The sequence below is a fragment of the Octodon degus genome, unplaced genomic scaffold, assembly GCF_000260255.1.
Source record: "Octodon degus isolate 3935 unplaced genomic scaffold, OctDeg1.0 scaffold00017, whole genome shotgun sequence".
Classification (NCBI taxonomy): domain Eukaryota; kingdom Metazoa; phylum Chordata; class Mammalia; order Rodentia; family Octodontidae; genus Octodon; species Octodon degus.
The window spans coordinates 12,218,473-12,245,563 of record NW_004524593.1 but is presented as its reverse complement, the minus strand read 5'-3'; the positions used below and the strand labels follow the sequence as shown (position 1 = coordinate 12,245,563).

The window sequence follows — 27,091 nt, the reverse complement described above, 5'->3', positions numbered from 1 at the left end:
TAAATATGACAATGTAATTCTGAGCACGGTATGATAACAGATGGAGAAAAGCACCACTTGAACAGCCTGCATTTGGAGAAAAAAATATTCTAGAGGTTGGTGAACCTCCCAAAGTTTTGGGTTAGTGTTAAGATGCCTCTAGTTCTGTTAAAATCAAACTTTGTTAAGGAAAAAGAAAACATTTTGTTGTGATAATATTCCAAATGGTTTGACACCTTCCTTTTTAAACAGTGAAAGAAAAAGACAGGAAGGAAAGAAAGAGAAAGAAGGAAAATAAATCATTTATACACTATGGTATTTGTGAAAAGCCCTCGATTAAATACTTTTATGAGAAAATACTGCTTAGTTGTAGTAGAATAATAGCTGTTCTTTTAATGTCTGTTTAACATATTGCCATTGTGGAACTGAGGACATAATACTGACCCAGTTTTAGTGGTTATTTAATCTACAAAGTTTCAGAATTCAGCTTCATCATGATAATGGTACAGTTTTTCTTTTCTGTCAGATTTGTATTGAGCACTAACCATTTGTGCACTAAGTACTAGTAAACCACAGAAATAGGACAGCTTTTAGTGTCTCTGTGGCTGAGCTTCAATGAATAAATATTAATGCTGGCTTTGCCTCTTTTGCCTTCTATCTTATTCTGAGAGTTAATTACTGAAGTCAAAGTCCACAGAGAGTTTTCCCCAAACAGTTTCAATTTATACTGTTTGACAAGATCAATTTCTTGCAAGTAGAGTATATTACAATGCGCCAACTGCTAAAAATGGACAAGTGGTAACTAATTCCTTTGTTCTTAAGAAAAACTGTTGTGCTTGGTTCCACAGAAAGCTTTTTCCATTGAGCTTTAATTAACCAATTCTATAAAAATTTAGACCTAGTTTTACAGAAATAAAATTTAATTACCTGTTTTGTAAATGCAGTACTCTTTGAAAGCATTTTATATTTAGTTTATGCTCATCTTTTATAAAATCTACATTCATAAGTTTAAAGATGACAGTTTGTAAGGAACCACACAAGTCTGTTTTGCACTAAAGTGTGACTTGGTTACTTCTGATATACTTTTTTAAAAGTTTATTAGCTTTTATCATTATTTATAGACTCAGTACACTCAGGTGTGACTGAGAAATGTTTTTCATTTTTGTGTTTTTTTCTTTTTTACGATAGACTAGGTAAAATACATGCAAATAGCACCTCACCATTCAGTTTCAAATATCTTGATTGGCATATTTTTTATCATAGTTTAAACTCTGATATGAAATCTATGTTATAAAGTAATGGTGAAATCAATATTATATAGTCAACATTTACTGAGTACCTACTATCTTTGAAGTACAATTAAATCAAATTTCCCCATAAAGTCAACATTGAACCTAACTGTTGAATTTGCCTGGGTTCTTGTCCAACACAGTTTGCAACCAGAATCCTGGAAAGAACAAGTTCGTAAACCGAGGCACCACTGTACTCTACTTGGCCCTAAGAGAATGATAAGATTCACTTCATCTTTAGGTTGCTTATACTCAATTAAAGGAGCCAAATCTGTAAGTGTAGTTATAATAAAGTGTGACAATACTGCTATGGGAGAAGTAAACGTTACTATGGGAGCACATAGGAAGGAGAATTGGCTCATTTTGCATGGGGGAAGGTGAAGGTGCTAGGGAAAGCTGAGAGTGAAAATGATTGGCAGGGACAGAGAGATACTTGGCAGTGATCTCGATTAATTAGTTCAGGAGTAGGAGTTTTCAAAGTGGAAAAAGATGGGACCAATTCATGAAAAGACATAAAGGCGGAGAGAACATAAACTGTGCAATCAGAGTATGTACTTGGTGGAAGGTAAGACCGAGAAGGGAATCAGGGTGCAGAGGAAGGGCCATATGGGAGTCTTGGCCATTCTGAGAATAGTGGGTTGGTCTCCATGCATTTGCCACTGTCACCATGATCGGCTTTCTGGGTGGGGAATCCTGCCTCATATAGCAGTGCAAAGACTGAGCTTGGAGAGATGATGTAGAAGATGTGGCCAGCAACTATAGCCATGGGCAAAATCTGGCCTATTAGTTTTTTCTGTATATTTATAAGCTAGGTTTAAGGTTGTTTTTTGTTTGGGGAAAAAGTAGTAATTTTGGCCTGGGGAGATAGCTCAGTAGAATAAGTGCTTGCCTGGCAAGCCGCAGGGTCCTAAGTTCAATCCCCAGTACCACAAAAAAAAAAAAAAAAAAAAAAAAAGTATTTTGTGCCAGGTACAGTGGCATGTACCTGCTGTTTCAACTCCATGAGAGGCTGAGTCAGGAGGATCACATGAACCCAAGAATTTGAAGCCGCCTTGGGAAATACATTCAAAAAATAATGCTATTATGCTATTATATCATATAATAACAATGCTATTATTGTTATTTTGTAACACTTGAAGACTATATACATAAAGTTTTGTGGAATGTAGGTACAGTTGTCCACTATGTATAATGTGCAACATTACCACAACAAAATTCAATGTGGTCTTCAAAATCTAAAATATTTACTGTCTGGCTGTTTATATAGCAGGTTAACCAGCCCTCCGGTTAGAAGGCTCTTTAGTTCAAGTAAGGAGTTAAGAAAACTTAGGTTCCAACTATATGTTTTGTACCTGATAAGCACTATGAAAATAGCCAGATAGAGGAAGCAGTGACTATCAGGGACCGTAGTAGGATATAAGCATAGTAGCCCAGTGGGCCAGGAATAAGGCTCTGGGCCATGGGCATACCAGTCACGTGGAAAGAAAGTCATATATTCAAGAGATGCTTCGAGTAGCAAATAGGAGACAGAATTAAAGGGGACTATTGTTTCCAGACTAAGTTGACTAAATAATGCTTAACCCAATCTGGGAACTTAAAAGAGAAAAATAGTACATTTTGTTTAGGAAATTGGTGGAGATTTCCAGTGGAGGTCTGATGCAAAAGGTCACAACTAGAGGTTAGATGAGTGCTTTTACATAGACGTATTAGTTGTAACTAAGGAAATGTGTGAAAGCACATGCAGAAATCTTTAAAAAGCTTTTGGCAGTGCTTGGGATTGAACCCAGAGCCTCACATGTTAGGCAGGTGCTTTACCACTAAGCTACGTTCTCAGTCCAAGCTCCCTGTTATGAGGTTCGGTAGAAGAGCCACCAGCCAAGGAGACTGAAATTGGGCTTTCAGACATTTGTATATAAGAAGATAATTAAATATGATTCAAAAGATGCTTTAGTGAAGTAACCAAATGCTATTAAAACTGTTCTTATGGGAGGTCCCCAGGCAGCCTACAACTGAGGAAACCTATGTTGCAGATCTTTCCTAGGCATTCATTATCTTTGCATCTTTTGACAAATCACATAGCTCTCTTTGCCTACTCACTAGCCTAGAAAATAAGGTAAAACTAGGTATGTCTCAATTTCTTATTAACTTTGATAATTAATGATTGTAATAGTTATTTAAAATAGCCTATTAAGTAATTCCTACTTCTGGACCATAAACATTTAAATTGCTTGGAGTATCCTTTAAGGTGTTTCATTATTGGACTTCAGAGTGAACCCAGAGAAACAGAAATGTCACTCCTGCGTTCCTCCCACATTCACCAGAGCTTGGGCTCTGGTGCTTTCTCACTAGGGTAATGGAAACAGTCTCTGAGCACTCTCCCAATCTCATTTGCTAACCAATGCCCCTTGAATATTCATATGCCACTGCCTTGACTCCGTTGCTCTCTTCTCAGAACCTTTTCTGATGCCACACTCACTCTCAGAGATTGCAGCTCACTCAGAATGGCATTTAGGTGATCCCCGAGGACTCCAGCCTTCGAGCCTCACTTCAGCCTCCAATCCTCTCATGCTATTTGCTAGCCAAATGTAACCACATGCAGTTTCCTTTGTAGTTTGAGACTTCTTTCCTTTTGCTATTCCCTTGGTTATCTTGTGGCCCTTCTAAACTTTATCTTCCTTTCATGGACTCTCTGAAATCAGAATTTTTCTACTAGAACCCCCTCTGATAACTGTGCCAAAGGGAGCACTCTCCCTGCAAGTCCTTTGTCACACCCCATGGGAAGTCTCGGAGGCTAAGAATATGTTCATCTCAGTATCTGCCTGGTGCCACACTGCACGGAGGAGCTCTTTTAAAAGTCGGGCAGTGACTAACATACTAAGCCCTGGAGCTGTGTTCCAGAGCCTGAGTGCCTTCCGCTTCATCCTTCCAGCATTCCCTTGAATGCAGAGGCCGCTAAAGCACAGAGAAGTAAAATGAGTCATCTAAGGTCACACAGCTGATACATTAGAGGAGGTTTTGAACCCCGTAATTAGCCTGCCACGCTTTCCCCTAGCCATTATGCTGTAATTCTATGTAAATTGCTAGGGAAATGGATTAATGCAATTGTTCCCAAAAAGACAACTGAGAAAAATCAGCAACATACATTTGTAATAGAAAAAAGTGCGAGCTCTTTCTTTATGCACTGATATAAATACACGTCAGTGAATTTTAATCTTGGCTTGGGCTTTTCCTAAGAAACAGTTTCCTTTGGCCCATTATTTGCCTTAGTCATATAATGTATTATAATACAACTGTCATTCTTCTCTACTTTTACTTCATTTCTACCAAAAGGAAAGAGGCATTTACAAAAAAGAAAGTGGAAATTCCCTCACATACTCGTTTTTATCATGTTTGAGCATCTTTAAAGCTACAGAATTTAAATCTGTCTCATAAGACTTGTCTCTTTTTTTTTAAGACTTGTTTCATATACGTGTGGGTTTATGATATGGCTTGCTAAAACAATCACCTGAATATTTACGTGACTGTTATTAACTACTTACAGAGTCAGATAGTCTTCCACGTATTTGTTGTAACTGTATGGAAACAAATTCTTTCACATCCTACATCCTTTTCTCTTATCCAATCAGGAGGGGAACTACTATAAGGAAGCTTTCCTTTGTTTAATTATCAGAGAATTTAGAACTTGAATTATCATGAGTGAAAATGGAGACAGACCTACCATGAAACCTGCAGGGACCCTGCTGCTGTCAGCATGTATACATTTATGGTCCATACTTTTTCTTTTCCTTATTTTTTTTGTTTGTTTGTTTTTAAGGTACTGAGAATTGAACTCAGGACCTTCTCTTGCCAGGCAAGCCCTTATGCCACTGAGCTGTCTCCCTAGACCCTGGTTTTTTTTTTTTTTTCTTTCACATACATAATATTCCAGTGATGTTATAATTCTAAGAATTTGTCAGGGCAGGAATCTAAGTGAGAGCTCATAAAATGAGTATTATGCCATGACTCACTTTTGTGATCCAAATGAGATGCTCTGACCTCCAGCAACTTGAGCTACAGTAGTTATATGACTTTGAAAGCAAGGAACTTGTGCAGCGAAAGGGTCACAAGATTATCCTATCATGACGGGCAGATTAATTGGGGGGAGGTGAGTAAGGCTTCCTTCTCAGGGCATTTCAGCATTTTCCTTCCGCACAGTCACTCTTATAACTGCTCTCAGAGTATAATTGTTGGATTTTTCAAACTACCAGTAAGGTTCAGAACTTTTTGGCCCTGGTGTCAGGAGCCACACCAGGAACATGTGTGAATTATTAGGACAAGACTATGTCTCTTCCTAGTGTGGCCAGTCTTGGGCCTTCTTGGATCAGACACTCAAGGCAACAAACTGTGCTGTCAGATTCTAACTTCCCAGGGCCCAGCTCCACTTCAGAATGTTGACTTCTTTCAGATTTTTCCACACCATAGATTCACATCCTTCAGGCTAAAACTGAAGGTAAAGGAGATACCTTTGTAAGAATATGGCTTCCTAGCTCCTGCACTTCCAGGTTCAAATCCTTCAGTTCCAAGGTCACCCTATGGAAGCCAGTGGAGTCACATTCTCACAGGTTGTTGGTGGTGCTGTGGCCTTTAGCCTTTGTAGAACTGTGGGAACAAGGGCTAAATGTCATACCAAGCAGGGGTTGCCCCACTAAAGAAAGCAGTCAGGATCCCAGGCAAATAAAAATCAGGTGTCTACTCTGTTGCCTCTGTGTTCTAAAAAAATAGAATCTCTGATTTTTCCCTTAACTAAGAAGTGGCTTAAAGTGGAAAGAAAGAGCAGTACGTCTCCGTTCATGATGCCCCCTTGCCATGCCTGGAGCTGCGCTGCAGTGCTGTATGAATGAGGCCCATAATGGGCTGCGTGCTACCCGTCTATGACAAGAGAAATACAAAAATTGAGATTAAATATTTGGAAACATATATCCATTTTATTTTTTATTTCTTAGTTAGTTTTTCTTTTTGATTGTAAGGATCAAACTCAGAGCCTTACACATACTAAGCATGTGCTCTACCACTGAGCTGTATTCCCAGATCCTATATCAATTTCAAACTGCTGCTGAGCTTGGTGGCACATGCCTGTAATCCCAGCACTTGGGAGGCTGAGGCAGGAGGATCACTACAAGTTTTAAGACCAGCCTGGGCTATATAGTGAACTCAGAGACAGCCTGAACTACCCTGTCTCAAAACAAATAAACAAACCAAAAAAAAAATCAATTTTAAATTGCTACAATTTCCAAGCGAGTGATCAGTGAGCTTTTGAGGGGGAGGAGAGGTATTTTTTTTTAATTAGTACATAATTCATTTGTATTTTTTCATAAAAGTAATGCTTTATAGAAAACTAGAAAGTAAAACAAATTGATCTCTTACCACTGTTTTTGTAGTCCTCAGTGAGCTAATGGAAGAACAGTCCTTTAGAGGTGAGAGTGCTGAATCTCAGAAGGAGGAGCTTGACACCAGGCAGCCTGGAAAGGGGACTAGGTCGGCCCTGACCTGGCCCATCAGGTGCCACAGCCACAAAGCATAACACGTATTTCAAAACTAGATAGAAAGCCCTTCGGGGCTGTAAAATCTCAGCTCACAGGCCAGAGCCAGGTCTCCTCTTTCTCTGTGTCCCCAGCACCACGGTTGGCATCAGCTAGCAGATTCTCTGTAAATGTTGAGTAAATCTGCTTCTGCTCTTCATTGTTCGGGAAAATGAAGAAGGAACTTTGGTCATCTGTTAGCTTAGGCCAGCGAACCTTATTTTCACTCTTTGTTCATATGAAGAGGAAAATATAACATTGGCATGTATTCTTGTTGTTCTATAGTGAACTTTATCTTTTTTTCCTCCTGAGCTTTATTCAAGAATTTTTAGCCTAAAGTTTCCATTTAAAAGTTAAGCTCATTTTTTTCTTGTACTCCTTTCATGAATAAATTAAGCAGAGAACGTGTCAAAAATAATTTTAAATGGATATATGTGCAACCAACATCTTCAAGGCTCGAAATAGATGGCCTTGGTGCTGTTATAAATTGCAGCCTTCTTTTCCTTCCCCCACCCAGTATCAGAGAAAACAGGCTGTCAGAGAGCCAGGAAAGAAAAGGCATTTCACTTTGCTCCGGTGGACCCCATGCTGCCTGAGCCTCTCTGCTCCACCTGTCTGACAGGCGAGGCAACTTGGTCTCAGTGTGGCCTGGGGTGGGCCAGGTTCGATTCAGAGGCTGCCAGGAAATGCGTGTCTGCAGGTTCTACTTAATGCTCCCTGGCTCACTCCTCTCAGCTCTGCAAAGCCCAAATGTGTGTGCAATGCAAAGCGACACTGGGGATGTATTCTTCTCCCTCGCCACACAGGCCCGCAGCCTGGAGTGTGGTGGTGGCAGCAGCCAACTCATTTTCTGAAGAAACCCAGAGGAAACCGAGAAAGTATTGCCCACACCACTTGCCTGACATGACAACAATGAGCATCGAGTTCAATGAAACTAGGAGGAAGTTTTTTAAAAGGCAAGAACATAGGTGTTATATTAGTAGCCCTGAGTCAGAATATTTTTCCGTAAGAAAGTTCTTGTCTCCAATATTATTTTAAGGTGAAACAAGTATGGGAAAAAAAACCCATTACCCTAATTATGTTTAATTTTTTTCTGAACCAGCTCTTCCTAATTGGATGTGTTCAATGGGACAGTTACTAGGCATATTACACATTTGTTATTTATTGTTTCCCCAATACACATGGTGAATCATTGATAAATCCTAGAATCAAAGCTCATTAAGAATCCCAAGAAAGTCAGAGATTTGGGAAATATTCAGTCTCCCCAGTGAGCCATGCCTCACAGGGACCAGGGCCTAGTTCACATAAGCACATTATCGCATTACTGCTCTGTCAGCACAAGTAAGCAGGTCTATGGACAACCTCCGGAGCTCAGAGTGGGTACCAGATAGGTTAGGAGACAGGTTTGGTTGGGTCCAGCCTTTAAGCAGGCATCTACTGGGAGAAATCTCTCTATTCCACATGGCTCTATGTGGCCCAGTGGCCACAGGAGAGCTGGGAGAGGGCTGAGCACTTCCCTCCTTGGCCAAGCCCTGAGGTAGAGAGGGCCAGACAGAGGTTGCGTGGGAACCTCAGAGGGTGTCGTTTCCCAGGGAGGGTATTGGTGAGTAAGCTGTGCATGCTTCTAACACCTGCATTGTGCCTACCTTCAAGCAGCCTGTTTCTAACCCAGAGACTTCCTGAAAGAATATACCAGAGTTAGAGGAGTAATTATTATAAACATAACTATACCAACCAAACAAATGTACAGAATAACAAATCACTATTGGAGTATACTCAAGGGGTGGCATGAGGGTGTTTAAGATGAGGCATTGAAAGTGAATGAGGAGCACCTGTTTTCCAATAGCTGATCCGAAATGTGGTTGATTGAACTTCATACTTGTCCTAATTCTGTTTCTGATTATCTTCTGTCACCTTGGGAGAAGTCTCCTACCCTAGTCTGTTTCCTACAGATACATCGTAACTGTGATATTATGAGGATATATATGAATATGCAAAATCACTTTAACACATTCAGGGTTCTATAAATCTGAACTGTTGTTTATGTACTCAGCGACTCCAGTGCTTTTAATATGAATTCTTATAAAATAAATTAATTGACAGTCATAATGCATTCATCAGTCTGGAGAACAAGTTACTCTGACCCTTTTTGGAATGCTTGTGGTGGTGGCAAATTAGGGGCACAGAGAATATATTATTAAACATGTTATTTGCTGTTTTCTAAACCTTACTGGTCTTCCTTGTGTTGCAAAGGGAAACCACTTGTCATTGTTGATATTTAACTCTGCGTCAGAACAGTCTATTGGAAGCAGCTCTGCAACCCAGGGGCCCTTTAAGCTCTGCTTTGTTGCTTTGATGGCAATTCTCTATTCTTAGCCTGTTTCTGAAACCAGGCATTTCGTCAGAATCATTCACTACTGAATTAGTCAACAATGTTTGGTCTGAGGAAAGATGGTCATTGTATTAAGGAACAACAAAATTCATCTACAGTGAAAAGAGAACCCATGTCAGAACTGTAGAGAAAACCAAATTCAGATCCTGCGGCCAGCACAATTTGTACAAAGAATTATGTTGAAAGTAGAAGGAAGAACGACAGCCTGAGACAACTTGTGTAACTAATAAACTTTTTAGTTGCTGTTTCACATGTTTGCTTTTCATTAAATTCAGGAATGGTTGCAACTATGGTGTTGCGATTCAGTCAACATTTATTCCTATCTGTTTTTCATATACAAAGGCCTGGGGATGCCAGAAAATAAACTGTTAATGGAGAATTAACTTCTTTGGCATGCTTTCATACTTATCTTCCAAATTAAAGAAAATGAAATGGGCAGAAACAGAGTGTAGATTACCTCCTTTTTGTCAAAAATGGTGGGAATTTGAAAATTAATAATAAAAAGGGGAACAGATGCAGTAACATGCCAGAGGGAGATTAATGTGGAGAGTAAAATCTGTGAGCAACAAAACTGAAGCAAACTGAATCAGTGGGAGGTGGTTGTACAATCAAAATCAGGATAAAAGAGAAATTACAAACAACCCTGCACTTGTCAAAGTAGTAGTAATGAAATCCTGACTCTGCCAGCAGTGAGAACCTGTGTTAGCACTTTGGGGTAAGGATGGTAGCCGGGTGCCAGGTAGGAGGGCAGTGTTAGGCTGCTGGGCAGCAGCCATCTTGTGTAGAACAGATGGCACCGAAAGCTGGCAGGGGAGGGGCTCCTTAGCAGAACTAATCAGACAGTAACAGATAGGGCAGCTGGGAAGACTGACCACAGAGAGGGAGTCTGCGGGGTAGCCGAGTGCCATGATGTTTGCAGTGGTGTGCCCATTGGTCTGAGATAAGACCTTGCAATGTCTTTCCCATCTACAGGAGAACTGAAACTTTTCTTCAAAAAGGAAAATTGAGTTGCATTATTTGGAACTTGGGGGCTGGGGGTGGGTGTTAGCAGAGCAATGGGGAAGGGAAGAATTGTCCATCTCTGTGTTTGTTGCCTGAGTTTTCAAGCTCAGCTTCCAAGGAATTTTTTTTTTTTTTTTTTTTTTTTTTTTTTTTTTTTTTTTTTTTTTTTTTTTTTTTTTTTTTTTTTTGGCTGTTTGTACAGCGCTGCTGTTCTAGTATATGGTGTGGCACATGGAATGATCACTTTATATATTTTATGCATCAAAGAGTTTGCAGCATCAAGGCTATAATTAAAATTAGACAAGACTTTTTGATATGATTTCTCCTATATATGTCTTTCACAAGTGAAAACTAAAAAGCAACCATATGATACATGCATTTCCACTAAATAATTCTTCATAACCTAATTTAGGCTATGTTTGATTCAGAGTCACTTGGCCCTTCTTTTTTCCCCATGTAACTGTAGGCTGAACACCAAAATAGAAGCATAATTTTGAGCCCAAACCCTTAAAGCCAGAAATGCAAGAAATGAAAAACTGACCTCATAATTGTAATTATTTATTAAGGAGTCCTAGTTCTTTAAATGGAGAGTTGGGACATTTGTGCTGAAACTACGACTTTAATAGAGAAATCCAGATCTCCTACATCTGTTTTTGAACTTATGTATTTCTTCTTTTTTTACAGAAGGTTTATAGCTTGGCTCAATTTATTCATTTTGGAGGGGGAGGGGGAAACATTACCAGGATTTGAAATAGGTGGTATAACATAGCCATATGCTATTTATGCAGCAGTTTCTGCAATAAATCTAATTTGGTGCTGTCAAAAAATTAGACTTATTTGATATAGCAGCACATTAGTAAATGACTGTGGCAGATTTAAAGTTGTCATTTAGTCTCTTCTTATCCTAAGAGAATCTCACAAATCCATCTCTCCCTTGATCAACTCTGTGAAAATGTCTCAGTTCTTTGTCCTGCAGTCCTGTAAATATTCCCACATCTGAATGAAGTTCTTACTTTAAGGTAACTGAGGAAGGGGGTGGAAAAATGAATATCCTCTCTTGTTAAAAGACATTGTAAATGTACAGGCAGACAGAAGTCAATAAACCAGAGAAAACAATAGTATTTTCATCATTCATAGTTCTTAGAAAAGCAGAAGTGCTAGTCTCAATTCAAAGCATAACTAAATTAAGGTCAGTTCTTTATTAAGGAGTTTAAATGTTTTACCTTCCATCTTACATCCATATGCTGTTGTAGGAAAACTCGTATTAAAGAATGTGAACAACATCAGCTCCTGTCTTCACCTAGCAGTGCCCTTAGAAACGGCTTGCCTCCGCTGTGGTGTAACTTGGCAACGTTACTTTAATGCTTTTTCTTTTTCCCCATCAAATTTGTTTCAGGTGTTTGTATCAAACCATCCAAACTTTCTTTGGATAGATTACTTGTTTAAAATGTCAAATGAGTATATTATGTATTGGGCAGATAAATATTGCTCTCTCTGAATTCCTACGTTATTCCATCTGAAAAATAATTCTCATATCGTTTCCTTTTTTTTTCTTACGTATTTATGGAAGGGAAAAGTGTGTGTGAGGGAGCGCATTCATGCATCCATGTGGGACTGTAAATGATGTTAAAACTCAGTGGGTTTTTTATTTGTTTGTGTTCTTATCCTTACCAATTTCCCAAAACAAGGCAACCAGTGTATTTCTGAGGTGCAGTTTACTAAGAATGAAAAATTCCTTCGCGGTGATTTAAGCAGCTTCTATTAAACTAGCAATCTTCTAACGCTCCCTTCTTTCACGTAACAAATCAGACCACAGAAATGATCAAATTACCGGCACTCTTTCGATGCCCTTCAGAAGCAGGGATCCAGGTGACCAACTGCTGTCATGCACTGATTATACTAAAGGAAAGAAAAGTATTAACAAACTTGCTAGGTAAATAAGAAGGCATTTTCGGAATTTTCTCCATATGGAGGGAAATTATGTTTTAGGAAGATGAAAAGGAATGTGCCTTTTGAACCTATATAGTGAATTCAAGATCCACATATTAAATTATGTTTTATATTACACAAGAAGGATTTATATGACACAAGAAATTTTGAAGATTAGTAATAAAATAAAATTACAGCTAAAAGGAATATTTCTACTTGGATTTTAAACTGTTATTTTTGTTTGTGTTTAGCATCATAGTGGTTTCGCCTTATATGTAAAAAACCTACCCTAATAAAATATTTTTAATAAATTATAATATTTAATAAATTAGGGCTTTAAAAGTTGAATTTTAAATTCCACTTAGTAATAAACCTACTTTCAATTTTGTGCCAAACAAAAATGCTTTAATTTTTTTCTTAAAATAACTAGAAAATTTTACAGATTTTATTGGTTTTATTTGTAAGTATTTACAATAAGATTAAATCTTAGGAAATACCAATAAAACATAAAAACAGCCTTATGAATGAAGTACCATTTCTGTTCACATTTCTGTTCACAATTCCCACAGTGCTTTGGTTAAATTATTTTCCATAATTTTCTCCTAAAAAGAAAAAACCATACTTTCCTTATCTCAGAAGAAATTTGAATTGAGGTATTGATTTTCCCTTTTCCTAAAAAATAAGATTGTCTAACATTGGCAAATAATTCAAGAAAGTGGTTTCATGCTGACTTAGGAGAGAGTACTCGAGAGCTGTGTATAACAGAGTTGATTCAATTGAGAGTATCATTTTTACCCAATTTCTGTGAGGTTTTTTTTTTTTTTTCTTTCAGAGAACTGGTCTGTTGATACAATTTATATTCCTTTAGATAGATTATGAGTTTGTTTGGCAGCACATATTATTTCAATAGAACTATATTTTTTAAATGCTGGTATTTAAAGTACACATGAACTGGTTTGTATGTTATGGGTTAAATTTTTCAAAGCAGTAATGAAGCTGTGTGTTAATCTATACTTATAATTGAAATGGTACATATTTGTACATTTTAAGCCTTTCAGTGTAAAATCTCTTAATTGGAATACTCTCTCCCTTGGCTAATTCATTAGTGAAAATATTTATTCCTCAAGTTAATGCTGTATAGTATGAAGCGATTTTTACATAGTGTAAACTTGTTTGTGATATTTTGGTTTCACTTTAAAACTTTTATTTTGCTTCCTATACATATAGTTCATACTCAGTATAATGAGAAGTGCAGACACACATGAAGAAAATACATATCAGCTGTCTGGCTTTACAAATGATCATTAAAACACCATGTCTTACTACTTTGACTCCAAATTATTGTCTTCCCGAACCCAAAAGTAATTTTCACAAGTACGTTACACAACAGAACTTCATCTTCTGCTGGTTAGCAGTAGAGGATTTAAATCCATGCCGACAGTTCATTTGACAATGACCTTGAGGGGCTTTGCTTCTTGAAGAAGAAAGCAGAAGCTTGCGGTAAACAAAGTTCACTTCTGACAGATGGATTGAATGACAGAAAGGTTGCGAGTGCCAGAATAGCCCTGGCAGAGGAGGAAATGTTCAGTGGAATCCAACAGGAGAGGAGGTGTGAACAGGTGCAGGGTTGCTGACGGAAGGGGAACCAGATGGAAGGAGCCAGAGCCAGTTTATTTAAAGGAAAAGACAGAAAACATTGAAAGGCTGTGCGATCAGTGGCTAAAAGTGTTCATAGAGGAAGGTAAAAATTCACAAAGCAAAACTGCACAGTGGGGTAGCTAACACTTAGCATAATGGTAGTAATTTGTGAGTTTAGTTTGGAAGTTGCAATTGAAATACATTCATCTTGGCGCTTGACACCATCAAGTATAGATATTTGAAATTTGTTTTTTTTTAAGTTTCTAAGCTTGTTTTATCCATCCATTAATTTAATTTTTTCCAGCCAGAAACTCTGCTGTGATAATACTAAAATTGTGTCGTCAGCTAAGAAAAGGAAAAAAATTTAATGTGAAGGTTAACATTCCATTCAGATTTATCTTGTGATGCCTCAGTTTTGTTCACATACGGGAAGCAAATGCATGCACTGTTGGGTGACATCTGTAATATCTAAGACATTTGCAGTGTTAGAATAAATGCTGTTGGTTGCTTTTGTTGTTTTGAGTCTCTGTTCATTTGGTAAAGTCCAGCATGACAGTTTCAGTAAGAAGAATGTTCTTGAAAATATACATTTGCCTGCTTTGGTCTGCAGGTTTATTTTTGCCACGGAGGTTGCCCTGATTTTCAGACTTTTAGTGACCTGCCTCTAGGGAGATACCTGCAAGCTCGACTACAGTTTGCGTTAGAAGCACAATATAGTGGGGCAAGAAGATAAGACTTTCTTTTTCCATCATACCTATTAGAATTTTTTCCTCTGCAAACCAGGCACCCTTACTAATATTTAGTCTGATCACATCATATATGCTGCTTACGTGAGCCCTGTCTATTCATTTTATCCTTGATGTTTCCTGCCTTACATTACCAACAAGGAGACAATAGTGGAGGGAGAGCTATTAAATGATAATCACCAAGAAAAATTATGAAAAGGCATAATCATTTTGAGTTGTAGAAAATCTAGTAATTTATCCACGGAACATTCTGTGTAGTTTACAAATGTTAAATAAATGGTAAAGTAAAGGAGTACTGTACTCACATTCCATGCGTCAGAGCAGACTAGATCAAGTAGATTGCTTGTGATTAGGCTGTAAGATTTGGGACATTTTGAAGTTAGAGAAAATGGCCAGTACCTTTAGTGTGCTTTTATCAGTAAATACTATGAATTGAAATTTGATAGCAGTTACTCCAGGCATTTAAAGACTGTTATTCATTTATATATGGAAATCAGTACTTTTAGTTTTGTTTTAAGTTTGGGTAAGGTTATATATAATAATATATTGCAGAAAAAAGTGATTTTTTTCTAGTAAAAATAAATTAATGACCTGTATTTTAAAATTTCTCTTAAATATCACACTTGTTTCTTTCTAGTAACTATTCTTGCTAAAATCATACTTAAAATTGATTGAAGCATACCTGTTTTAATTACAGTGAGCTGATTTTACCATCTTGTCTATGATAGCTATTGAATACTTTTCTATTATACAGTAATACAGTAGCATAATGTTGCTGTGTATGATAATAACATAAAACTAACCTGAACTATGGAATAGAAAGATCATAAGAAAAAAAAAAAAACTCTAACAACAAAGAAGCCGCAATCCCTTGCAACCATTTCATTATCATTTAACATTCACACCACAAACTAAATTGCAAACTTACTGTACTAATATCTTCTCAGAAATAAACAAACTTATTTGCACCCAGCAGAGTGGCTTATGGGGGAGGGGGGAGTCATATTGGCTTATAGGGGGAGTCTTAACAGGTTTTTGCATGAAAGAATAACACATTGGTTGCTGTTAAACAAGTATGCATTCAGTATTTTTTGAGCATGTGTTCTCTTCCAGCTACATTAGGCACTCACTGTTTATTTTATTTATTTATCTATTTATTTAATTTATTTTTTGCTGGATCAGGCTGCCTTCGGAGTGGGTTTGGTAAGGCATGGGGAGCTGGGGATCAAACCGTGGTCCCCTGTGCCTGACTGGGTTTGCCCCCGCAGATGCTTAAACAACTAAGCTAACCCGCAAGCCCCCTGTTTAAATTTTTAAAATAGAGACCATGATCCTTCTATATCCATGCTTTTCAACCCAGTAGATAAGGTTTATATAAGTGTGTGTGTGTGTGTGTGTGTGTGTGTGTGTCTGTGTGTGTGTCTATGTAAAATCTAGAAATCAGGGCCTAGAGTTTTAAACTTACCCTAACTCATTTAAATGAATGAATTGATGAAGCTATACATCTAATCCAACTTCCTTTGTAATATGTGAGAACTGAGGTGGAGAGAAACTAAGTGACTCACCCAAACCCAGCGATTACTTAGTCACAACGAGAAGCAAAATCTACTTCCTCTTGCTCTATGTCCAGTGCTTTTTCTGTTTTCTACATCATACTTCGCTGGACTCATTGATAATAAGACTTATCCAAATAAATCCACTGGAACCTTCCGTTCAAGTCTTTTACAACCCATTGAAGCAAAGGAAAATATTTTCTTTCTGGAATTTGGCACATGGTTACTAGTCCTTGGGACAAAAAAAAAAAAAAAAAAAAAAAAAAGGCGCTTTAGCTTACAGAAAGCAATTACGGAATGTACTCCTTGGAGCACTCCTTCTGGAAGTGGTTGTTAAGACAGCTCCCCCCGTACTCACTGTTTACTCAGTGACAGAAACGTTACACACGTGAACGCACTTAACCCTGAACATCCCTACAGGTAGGTTGTTCCATAGCCCCATTTTACAGATAAAGAAACTAAGGTATACAGAGGTAAAAACCTTGACCACTCACAGTATTGCTGAGTGCTATAATTGAGATTCAAGCCTGGGTTGTCAGGGTGTAGGCGCCAGTTTTATTCACTGTACTCTAATGCCTCTGATGGTAGGTGTTGCAAAAAACAGGTTCTGTGGCCAATTCCTTTTGGAAAGTTGCATTACATAGGTTCTTCACAAGATGGCTTCTCAGAGCCTTGAACATGTTAGTGCACATTGTGACTGTCAGGAAAGAATTTAGTTCAGTGTGAACTAAATTTACATTACTCCACATTTACATTACTGATGGAGACTTTTTCATTAAATCTCCATCAAGCTTCCAGGAATCAAGTTTTTAGGAGTAAACTCTAGGAACAAGTGATATAAATTAATTGGTGGGTGCAGGGAGCTGTTCTAAGACAGGAAACTGATAGCTACTCTTCAAAGATACATCCCTATCCTGTAGCCCCATTTTAGATGGGGCTGCCTAAATCTAGGTCAAAATATAACTACCTACCTGCACTCTCTCTTTTTTATCTCCATTGTTGGGGATCGAACCCGCGGCTTTGCACATTCCAAGCAAGTGCTCTACTGAAAATTACATAGGAATTATTTTCATATCTCATCGGGGCATCATGCATCCAGCTTCCTTTGCCCCACTGCACTTTCATTATAAAAAGAGAAAGAGCCAAGAAAGCCAGGCATTGTAATGTGCACCTGTAATCCTAGCTACATGGGGGGCTGAAACAGAAGGATTGCCACTTCAAGGCCTGCCTTGGAAACTCAGTGAAAACTTGTTTCCAAATAAAATTTAAAAGTGTTCAATGCTAGAGCACTTGCTTGGAATGTGCAAAGCCACAGGTTCAATTCCCAAAAGTAGAGATAAAAAAGAGTGTGCAGGTAGGTAGGATCTGTTGACTTAGATTTAGGCGGTCATCTAAAATGGGGCTACAGAACAGGGAAGTATCTTTGAAGAGTAGCCAACAGTTCCCTGTCTTAGAACAGTTCCCTGCACCCAGAGATACTTCACCTATCAATAAGCTCTTTATAGCTTCTTTTCCCTTTGTTGCTTTTGTGTATTAATGGTTCTTGAGATAAATTTGACATTTAAATAATTAAATGCCAGTGCTTTAGATGAATTGAGATACCTTCCAAAGTATGACTCTTGAATAAACTTTCACGGAGAAAGATATTTGCATGGATACTTGTATATACAAACCCTTTGAGACAATCTTCTGGCAGGAATCATTAGCACAGACTTAGAGTACAGAGCCCTAAATCAGACTCTGCAATAGATTTTATTTCCCTTCAATCCTCAGCAGGTCAGTTTGCCTCCCTACTGTGTGATCCTTTCCTGTTCTTTCAAGAAATAGATCAACACTTGGGTAGGAAGCTCTAGAGGTCCAGAAGTTCAGCACTCACATCATGTGCAAATTTTTCTTTAAATACACTTGGAGGCACTTATACTTATTTCAAGCAGCTTCCCCTAGTGAGGCTTTCTACAAATCACCGTTGTAATGATAATGACTGCAATTAGGGTTCTCAAGGGGATTCACTATGTGTGCACCTAGCTTTTTTGCCCACCCTTCTTTCTGAGCTCTCAAATTTTACTTCCAACAAATTAACTCCAGCAATTTTTATAGAAGTTTGAAACCATCACTACCTTATTTGTATTTTTCAAGGTTCAGATAATGCTTTGCAAGAACTAGAAAGGCAACAGATTAACTCACTAAGAAGTGGAGTAGTTTGCTAAACTGGCTGGCAGATTGATTAACTAATAGAACTACATGGTAAACGTCTCCTGATGAACTCTGTAAGTGTTAAGTTTCTTGCTACAAACAAATAATGATAAGATAATTATTGGAAAGAATTATCTAGTTCCCCAAAGAAAGAAATCCAGGGGGTAAATCTCTCAGAGGATCTATCATTTCCCATTTAAAAATTCTAGTAAGACTATCAAATAACAGAGATTTTCCAACTGGACATGTTTACATGTTACAGGTCTGTGATCCATGTATATAACAGGAAATTTTTCTATAATTTTCCAGCTTGGATATATGTTTTACAATTTAATTTTAAATATGAATGTGTGTTTTGAGAGTTGCTTTAAACCAGATCTGCTTGTGCCAGAGAGAGATAAAACTAACATGTATTATTGATTGACTGCTGTGCTAAGAATTGAACCCGTGTGCATCTAAGGCAGCCATTCTGCACCTCAGCCTTATCATTTGCATTTGTGTAATGTACCAATGACTTTACCCTTTGTTGTTCTTAACATTCTATCAGAATTATTTTGTTTCTTTCAAATTTTTTTATTTCTTTATTTATGTGTGTGTGCGCACGCGGGTGTGTGTGTGTGTGTGTGTGTGTGTGTGGCCAGCTCAGCCCACCAGGGGGCGGGGCTGGCTGGCATGTGGTGCTGGGGGATTGAACCGCAGTCCCTGTGCTTTGCTAAGCTTGTTCTAAGTAGGTGCTTTAGACCACTGAGCCATCTCACCAGCCCCATTTTGTTTCTTTCAAATAATGACTGAATTACTAAAATGAGAAACTTATCAAAGTTAAAGTTTCATTTAACATACCTTTTGTTTTTTATAAAAATTATAAGGTTTGCCATCTTCACAAGGTTTTTAAATGTGGTAGCTTTGGCAGTATATTATTTTTATTTGTGAACAAAAGAATATAGACAAAAGAATTATGTCTATTTCCTTAGAGGAAGTAGACAAAAGAATTATGCTCAGAACAGTGCTGTTTAATAGAAATATAATAAAAGCTACAAAATGTAGACCATATATATAATTTAAAATTTTCCAATAGCCATATTTTTTAATTAAAAGGAAACAGGTAAAATTTATTTTAATGACAAGATTTATTTAACCCAATATATAGATTATGGTACTATTTCAATATGTGATCAATATGCCAGATTATTAGACTCTTTTTTCTCTAAGTCCTCACATCCTGGAGTATGCTTGATACTTACTGCACATCTTGATTCAGTCTAACCACGTTTCAAGTGCTCAGTTGCCGGCATGGCCAGCGGCTAACCGTACCAACCATCCTAGCTTTGTTACTCCACTTTCCCACAGTGCCCATGATCAGTGCTGCTGGAGTTTTTGGAGCTAAAAGCCTGAATTCTATTTCTTCAACCATGGGAGTAATTTAGCAAAACAAGAAAATCATGTCAACATTTTCTTTATTTTGATAGCCATAGGCCAGGACCAACTTTGATTAGTGTTTTTCTGGTGAACCACACTTTGAGGAGAAGGATAGAGGAAGCTGCCATTTTCTGGCCATTATTTGAAAAACAGATGAACAATTAACTGTACTGGCATCATATTTTAAGAAAATCTATGTTTTATTGGCCCATGTTTGACTTTTTAAGAGTTGTTGAAAATCAGTTTGACAAGTAATGAGATGTCTGTCCGTGCATTGAGTTTAGACACTTCACAAATGGTGAGCTGGCCTGGGCGTTGTTGATTGCTTTGTATGGCGCTTCACACACAATCCAGAGCATCTCATTTTATAAATGAAGATGCTGAGCCTCAGAGCAGTATGCAGTCACCTTGGTAGCACACAGCTGCTGCATGGTGATGTCTGGGGGCAGGCCTGGGCATGCGTGTGTCTGAAGCCCAAGCTTATATCCACCGTACCATACACCTCCCACTGGGAACCATTTGTCAGTAAACTGGGATAGAAACTTGAAAAACCCTTTACAGAGGCAAATAACTATCTAAAAACTCTTTCACTTTCTGTGCTGGGTTAGTAGAATTGTCCTAAGGCGACACTTAACAAAACACAACAAAAGCACAGCAGCAAATCATAGCAAAATAACCAATAGAAAATTAATGTCAGATACATATTCAGTATTGGGTAGAAGAGTTTTTTAGAGAAGTTTCTGGGAATCCTCTTGGCAGTAAATATTGAGTGTGTTCTGTTTTCAGTGATTGTGTTAAGTACTAAAAGGTAGAACGGTAGGCATTGATCCCGAGGAACTCCACTAACAGAGAACATTGCAAAAGGAAGAGAGCCTGCCTTATGAGCTTTATTTTTATTTATTTATTTATTTATTTATTTATTTATTTATTTATTTTTAGTACAGGGTCTATAGGGTCTCACTACACAGATTGGACTCGTAGTGATCCTCCTGTTTTCAGCCTCCCAAGTGCTGGGATTATAGGCCCCCGCCACCACCATCTCAGTGCGCCCCAGGGGCGGGGCTGGCAAGACACGCCAGGAATTGAACCCTGGTTGCCTTGCCTGCCTAGGCAGGCACTTTAGTCTGCTGAGCTAACCAGCCAGCCCTTGTCTTAGGAACTTTAATTATCAATGGAACTTTGTTATATTTGGTGTAGTTTGCTTAACAAAGCAAAGACATAATTAATATACTTTAGATGTATTTCTACTATAAAAGATAAGAATTCAACAGGTCCAATGCCTAGAAAGTTTTCTCATGTGAAATACCTAATTTTGAACCTTTAATGTAAATTAAGCACCCCCCTTACTCGAGAAATAAGATATCAAAATATGTGTAATAATTGAAGTTCTTTCTGTTCTAGTATAGCTCTCAATAAATTTGATAGCCACCAAGGTACTGAAATATTTCCCATTGAGTAGTAGATTGTATAAATTAATTTCTAAAAAATTAAGTAATAGAAGTTCTAAAGTTAGCTCTACCATTAATGGTCTATTTCCTTTGATAGATTATAGAAATTTCATTATACATATTGATCCTACTGACATCTGATTTGCAGTTACTCATCAGAGAGACTGATATGACAAGGAATATGTAAATAAGCCTATAGATTTCAGAGAAGAAACACAAGAATGGACTAAATTTTATTTATGCAGACAGACTGGAGATGAAAAATAATGACTTTATGACAATATAAAGATGAAAAGGCACAATTGTGCTCTAATTTATTTTATGGAATAGGATATTTGTCTTTATTCTTTAGCCTAGAGAATTTGGCACATGGTACTGTAAGATAGTCTGTAGAGTGTTTTACCAGCTCTCAGGAACTTTGTCCCTGACATCACTTAATGCATAGGCACCCCTGAGCTATTGAAAACATGCAAGGCTAAATAAAGGCTGTTTACTCTTAGCATCTACCTATGGTATCTACCATATCTGAAGAAACCGTTACAGAAATTGCTCTTACTATTGCTATAGTAATAAGTGCTTTCCCTGCTTCTAATGTTGTCCCTTCCCCATCTGTTCCCCACACTGCCGCCACAGTGATCTTTCTCAAGCGTGAGTGTGATCACAACACTCCCCTGCTTAAAACCCTACATTGGCTCCCTATTTCCCTGAGGATGAGGGCCTTAAAAATAGCTTCAAGTTCTGGCTCCTGCCTCCATCTCCAGTCTCATCTCTCTTCAATAATCTCCCCTCCACCAACTGCTCACTGCTACCTCACAACATACACACTCCAGCCTCCAGTCATGCCAGAGGGTTGCTGTGTTCCAGCGGCACCTGGTTTTCTCTCCTCCCTGGGTCTTTGCACATGCTGTCCACTTCACTTGTCACAATTCTGTTCTCATTCTTGGGGTGGCACATTACTACCCACATTTAAGCCTCCTGAAAACCCAATCCCTGCCCCATTAGTCCTCATTCCTGTCCTATCCACTTGTATGATAACAGGAATTTATTTTAACAGTTACTATATTTTCATAATACCTTTAAAACAAACAAACTTGTTTATTGTGTTTTAAGCCATAACCCTTTGGGAGCATGCATCCCTATACTTTCATGGTTGGCACAGAGTGGTTAAGTATTTGTTAAGTATTTGTTGAAATGATAACCATTATGCTGTTGGGTTCAACAGTCCCCTTGGGAGGCAGTGCCATGGAATGCAAAGAACCCTGGACTCGGAGTGAGAACCCAGGTTCTGAATCCAGCCCCACTACATACTAGCTACGTGGTATTGAGCAAATCTCTTTATTCCCTGAACTGGAGATGCTTTCTCTGTCAAATGAGATGTCTTCTCTTCCTTCCTGCCTCCCAGAATTGTTATGAAAAAGAGGTCAGTGCTTTTGAATGCACCTTGTGAGACAGAAAGCATAGCTGTGCAAGGATGAGGGATGGTAGGAGTCTGTGGTTTGTGTTAACCAAAGCTTAGGAGTGTAGCTCAGTGTAACATGCTTGCCTAGCCTGTATGTGGCCCTGGGTTTCATTTGTAGCACTTCAAACAAAAAGAAAGAAAGAAAATGTTGCAAGTAAAGGGAAGTCCAGCCGTGCAGTAGAAGCAGGGACTATCTTGTCAAGCATACCAATGTTTTCCTGGAAGGTAAATTTTAAATTATTATGGAGATATCATGAGAACACTTTAAGAGGGAAAATTTTTAGGGGTGTTTTCGTTAAATATTCCCTTTCCTTTATGTGTGTTCCTTTGAAAGACATTGACCTTTTGGTTCCTGCTTCTTTTCCCTAGAAGTGACTCATGCTCTGATCTGGTAACTTGTATTTCAACACTGTACTTAAAGTTCTGACATACTTTGGAGTGAAGAAAGTAGAAACAATTTATTCTAGGAAATATGAATGGTGCCATTAAGTGTTTTGCACACTTGGGATTCTAGAACTGACTTCTCTGCAGTTTCCGTTTCCTGTTTGTTCCCTCCCAGAATTCTGCATTTGTGCACATATGAGAACAGAGTCCCTGTTGCCAGTAAACAAGCTCTGGGTTTTCGGTTCCTCTCAAATATGGGAGGCGTGGTGTTGTCTACTGATGCCATGATTGTTTTTGTTTTGTCGTGACTGTCAATAATAATAATAATAATAATAATAATAATAAGACTAAATTAAATTCTTGGCCAGAAGAGGGATTTTTCTCATCACTTTCTCCTCCCCTAGTCAGTAGACAGGAAGATACTTACACGTAACTGTGGGAAAATTTAGTATTTCTTAACAGTTGTTCAGTTATTTATTTGTTTATCCATTCATCAAATATTTACCGACCACGCAGCTATATACCAGGTACGATTGTAGGTTATTGGAATTAGTTAGTGGGCAAAACAAAGGTCTCAATTCGCCACAGAATTACATTCCAGATACATATGCATATCTGTCATAGGAGGCTGGAACCATCTTGAAACAGAAGATGTATTTTTGATACCTTTAAGTGTTTTTGCAAAGGTCAATATATTTCTTTGAAGAGGATATAACTAATTAATGCTGTCATTGTACGAAGAATTGATCCAATAGCATATGGGACTAGCCTGGGATTTGGCTGTCAAGATGGATAATATGGGTATTGAATGACTCACACACATATGCATAAGTGAAATAAGACTCATATTATCTTTTAACCTCTCATTATTCTGCATCTATGATAAATAAGAGATTAAAGCATAGTAATTCACTATGGACTTTAGAATCTGATAGTCCCAGATTTCCTTTAATAACTGGGATACTAAGACAAATTGTATAACTTCTCTAGGTCTTAGTTTCCTCTTTTGTAAATTGTAAGTTATAAGAGAACCTACCTGATTGGGTTGGTAGGAGGATTAAATAAAAGAACTCATAGAGCTTAGCTGTTGGTAGACATTAATATTGGATTTTTATTAGTACATGGTTGTAGTATATAACGTGTACATTCCTTATTGAAGTTGGTATTGTATGTAACACATTTAACTTCTTTTTTCACTCTGCTTCTCTCCCTTCCCCTTTCATCTCTTAATCGTCTTCCCATTTGAGAAAGATGTATCTCCTTACTTCCTATTATTTTTATTTTATTCTTTATTTCTAATTTGGGTTTCTCACAGAAGATATACTATGCAACATTTAAGCTTGTGTGTCTGATTTTTCCATAATTTAACATTATGGTCTCAAGTTTTATCCATTTTCCTGCCAATGACTAGAGTTTAGCTTTCTGTATGGCAGAGTAGTACTCCATTATATATAAATAACACATTTTCTTTATCCATTCATCTGTTGACCATTTAGTCTACTTTCAAGATATTAAACAGATATGCATGTATCACTGTAATACAATACTGTATCTTTAACTCTTTCAGGAAATACCTAAAAGAGGAATATCTAGTTCAAATGTAATTTCTAGTTTCAGTGTTTTGAGGAATCTCCATACATTCTCAGTAGTGATGTAAAAGAGTTCTTCTCCTCCACCCCCGCATAGTTTTGGTAGTATTTGTTATTATATGATGTCTTAACTACAACCATTCTTTCTGGGGTAAGATGGAATCTCAGTGTTGTTTCAATTTGCCTTTCTCTAATAAAAGGCCAGAACATATGAAATGAATAAATACTTAACAGATGAAGTAATAAATGACTAATGAATACATAAAAACATGTTCAACATTGCTGGCCATTAGAAGATAGTTTGTTTCTTTGTTTGAAGACCCTCAGGATGAAAGCAATAAAGTTATTTGTTCATGGTTACTTAGGTACGAAGGGGGTTCATGCTGAACCCTAACCCTGTAGCTCTGTGAGGTTTTGGTGTTTCCCACTGTCATAACCCCCAGTACAAAAACCAAATCAATTACAAGTGGCATGTATGCATTTGTGAAAAGGAGGAAGGAAAACCAAACTGTATGAACATGTTTAATCCTAGTTATTAGTAGATTTACATTGACTAGGTCATCTACTCAGGCAATCTAGATGCAGTGGCTTTACAGTAGCAATGAGCACCACCTAGTGATACATCCTGGTCTCTAAATACCATTTCCTCTCAAGTGCTCTTAGAACAATTTCAGCAGTAGTTCAGGTGCAGTGTGTGATCAACCTGCAACATCTTGTGGCAGTAGAAAGCCATAAAATGCACAAGAGTAATAGAGACATGTCACACAACAGCCAGCTTGCAGGGGATCCCATGGCCCAAATCCAGCAGGAGTTGAATTTAAACATAAATAAACCATAATGGATTTTAACTCATGAAATAAATAAGAATCCATAACTCCATGCTGATATAAAAGCATATTAATAATTGAAAGAGAAAGGGAACTAGTCCTAATGGGACAATGTTAACTAATATAGGTAGAAAAAGAATGATGGCGTGGAAACTCATCATCTAATGTAAAACTAGTAGTGAAAAAAAATTAAACTAGTAGTGGGAGTTTGATGAGGAATAAGGTATTTGCCAAATTCATCCTACAAAAAATTACAGAGTGGAAAGTAGTAACATTACAGTGGAGAGTCCTGGGTGCGGGTTGTTTGCCTAATCAATGGGGGCAGTGTGGCTAGCTCATACCAGGTCACAAAAGCTACTTGTGTGTGTTTCTTCCCAACATGATATTCAGTGGTGTCACTTTGTGTTGCTTAAAATGGGCTGTGGTGGAAATATTTACACTGAAAATTTCTGAACATTACAAATGACTGATTTCTCTCCCCATCCATAAGGGCTGTAATGAAATATGTCTATCACATTGATGATGTAGCTCCATTAATCAAAGCTAATATTACTGATATTGGGCTACGTAGACAGCTTGTCTTTGAAATCACAGTAGCATAAGTTCCTCCCTGCTACCTCTCTATATGCCTTCAAGAATGGTTTCCCTGTTACCTCTCTATATATGCCTTCAAGAAGTTAGTAAGTATGTTACAAATCTCCTCAGAAGTTCTTTTTGTTTGTTTTTTTTCTTTATGGTGCTGGGCATTGAATCCAGTGCCTTCCAATGCTGAGTAAATGATTCACCATTGAGCCATACTCCCAACCCCTTCTTGTGAGTTTTCTCACACAGATATGCTACTGTCGCAAGGAGACACTTTTCAACCCAGCAGGCTGTATATCTAGTACTACACTTCCAACACAAGGAAAAAGGCGACAGAGACAAGGCTAATGGGACGGGTACCTCAGTTACCATCACTCTCAGGTCCTGGTTCTCAGACTTGATGAATTTATCATTCCTCTCTCAGGCTTATTTTTGAACTTGAAGACCATCAAAAACTCTTAATTCCTCAAACGGGCTATAAAATTTAAACTAATTTTTAGATGTGGTCCTTTATACAATGGACTGTTACTCAACTGTAAAGAGTGATAAACTTGAGGCTTTGATAGGTAAATGGATACCACTTGAGACCATACACTTAACTGAAGTAAATCAGACCCTCATATACAAACATTGTACTGTCTCCCTAGGGTTAAAAACCTGAAAGAGTAAATAGGATCTGAAAGGTGCAGTAGATATTGTGAAAGAGAAACTGCTCAAAAGGAAAGAACAAATGGGATAAGGAAAAGGAGAACAGAAAAAGAAGGAAGGAGGAAATATATATAAGATAGCTGAGATAATTGTACTACTAATTTCTATTGGTTTATTTAAAGCAACAGTTAGTGCCTCGTTGTTTGATCAATCTTGCATGCCTCTATTTGGTAATCTGAGTAAGCACTTTGAAGATAGTAATATGCAATGTAACAATTATTGTTAATTTCCTGTCATCTTGTTTTGCAGTCGTGTATCATTTTTATTGGGTTCTTTTGTTTTGTTTTTATCTTTGTTTTTGTCAGTTTTGTTCTTTTCTTTTTAAAATAAAAAATAAAAAGCAAACTATCCCTTTAAACAACTATTTACAAGTCATTTTTGCTCTGTGACATGGACATA

At 37.7% G+C, this 27,091-nt stretch overlaps 1 protein-coding gene across 5 annotated transcripts in view; it reads left to right on the top strand.

The window, feature by feature from the left end:
• The window catches only part of Sdccag8 (serologically defined colon cancer antigen 8), a 220,526-nt gene that overhangs the window by 114,111 nt on the left and 79,324 nt on the right, over window positions 1–27,091 (top strand). The gene's annotated exons all lie outside the window — the stretch shown is intronic.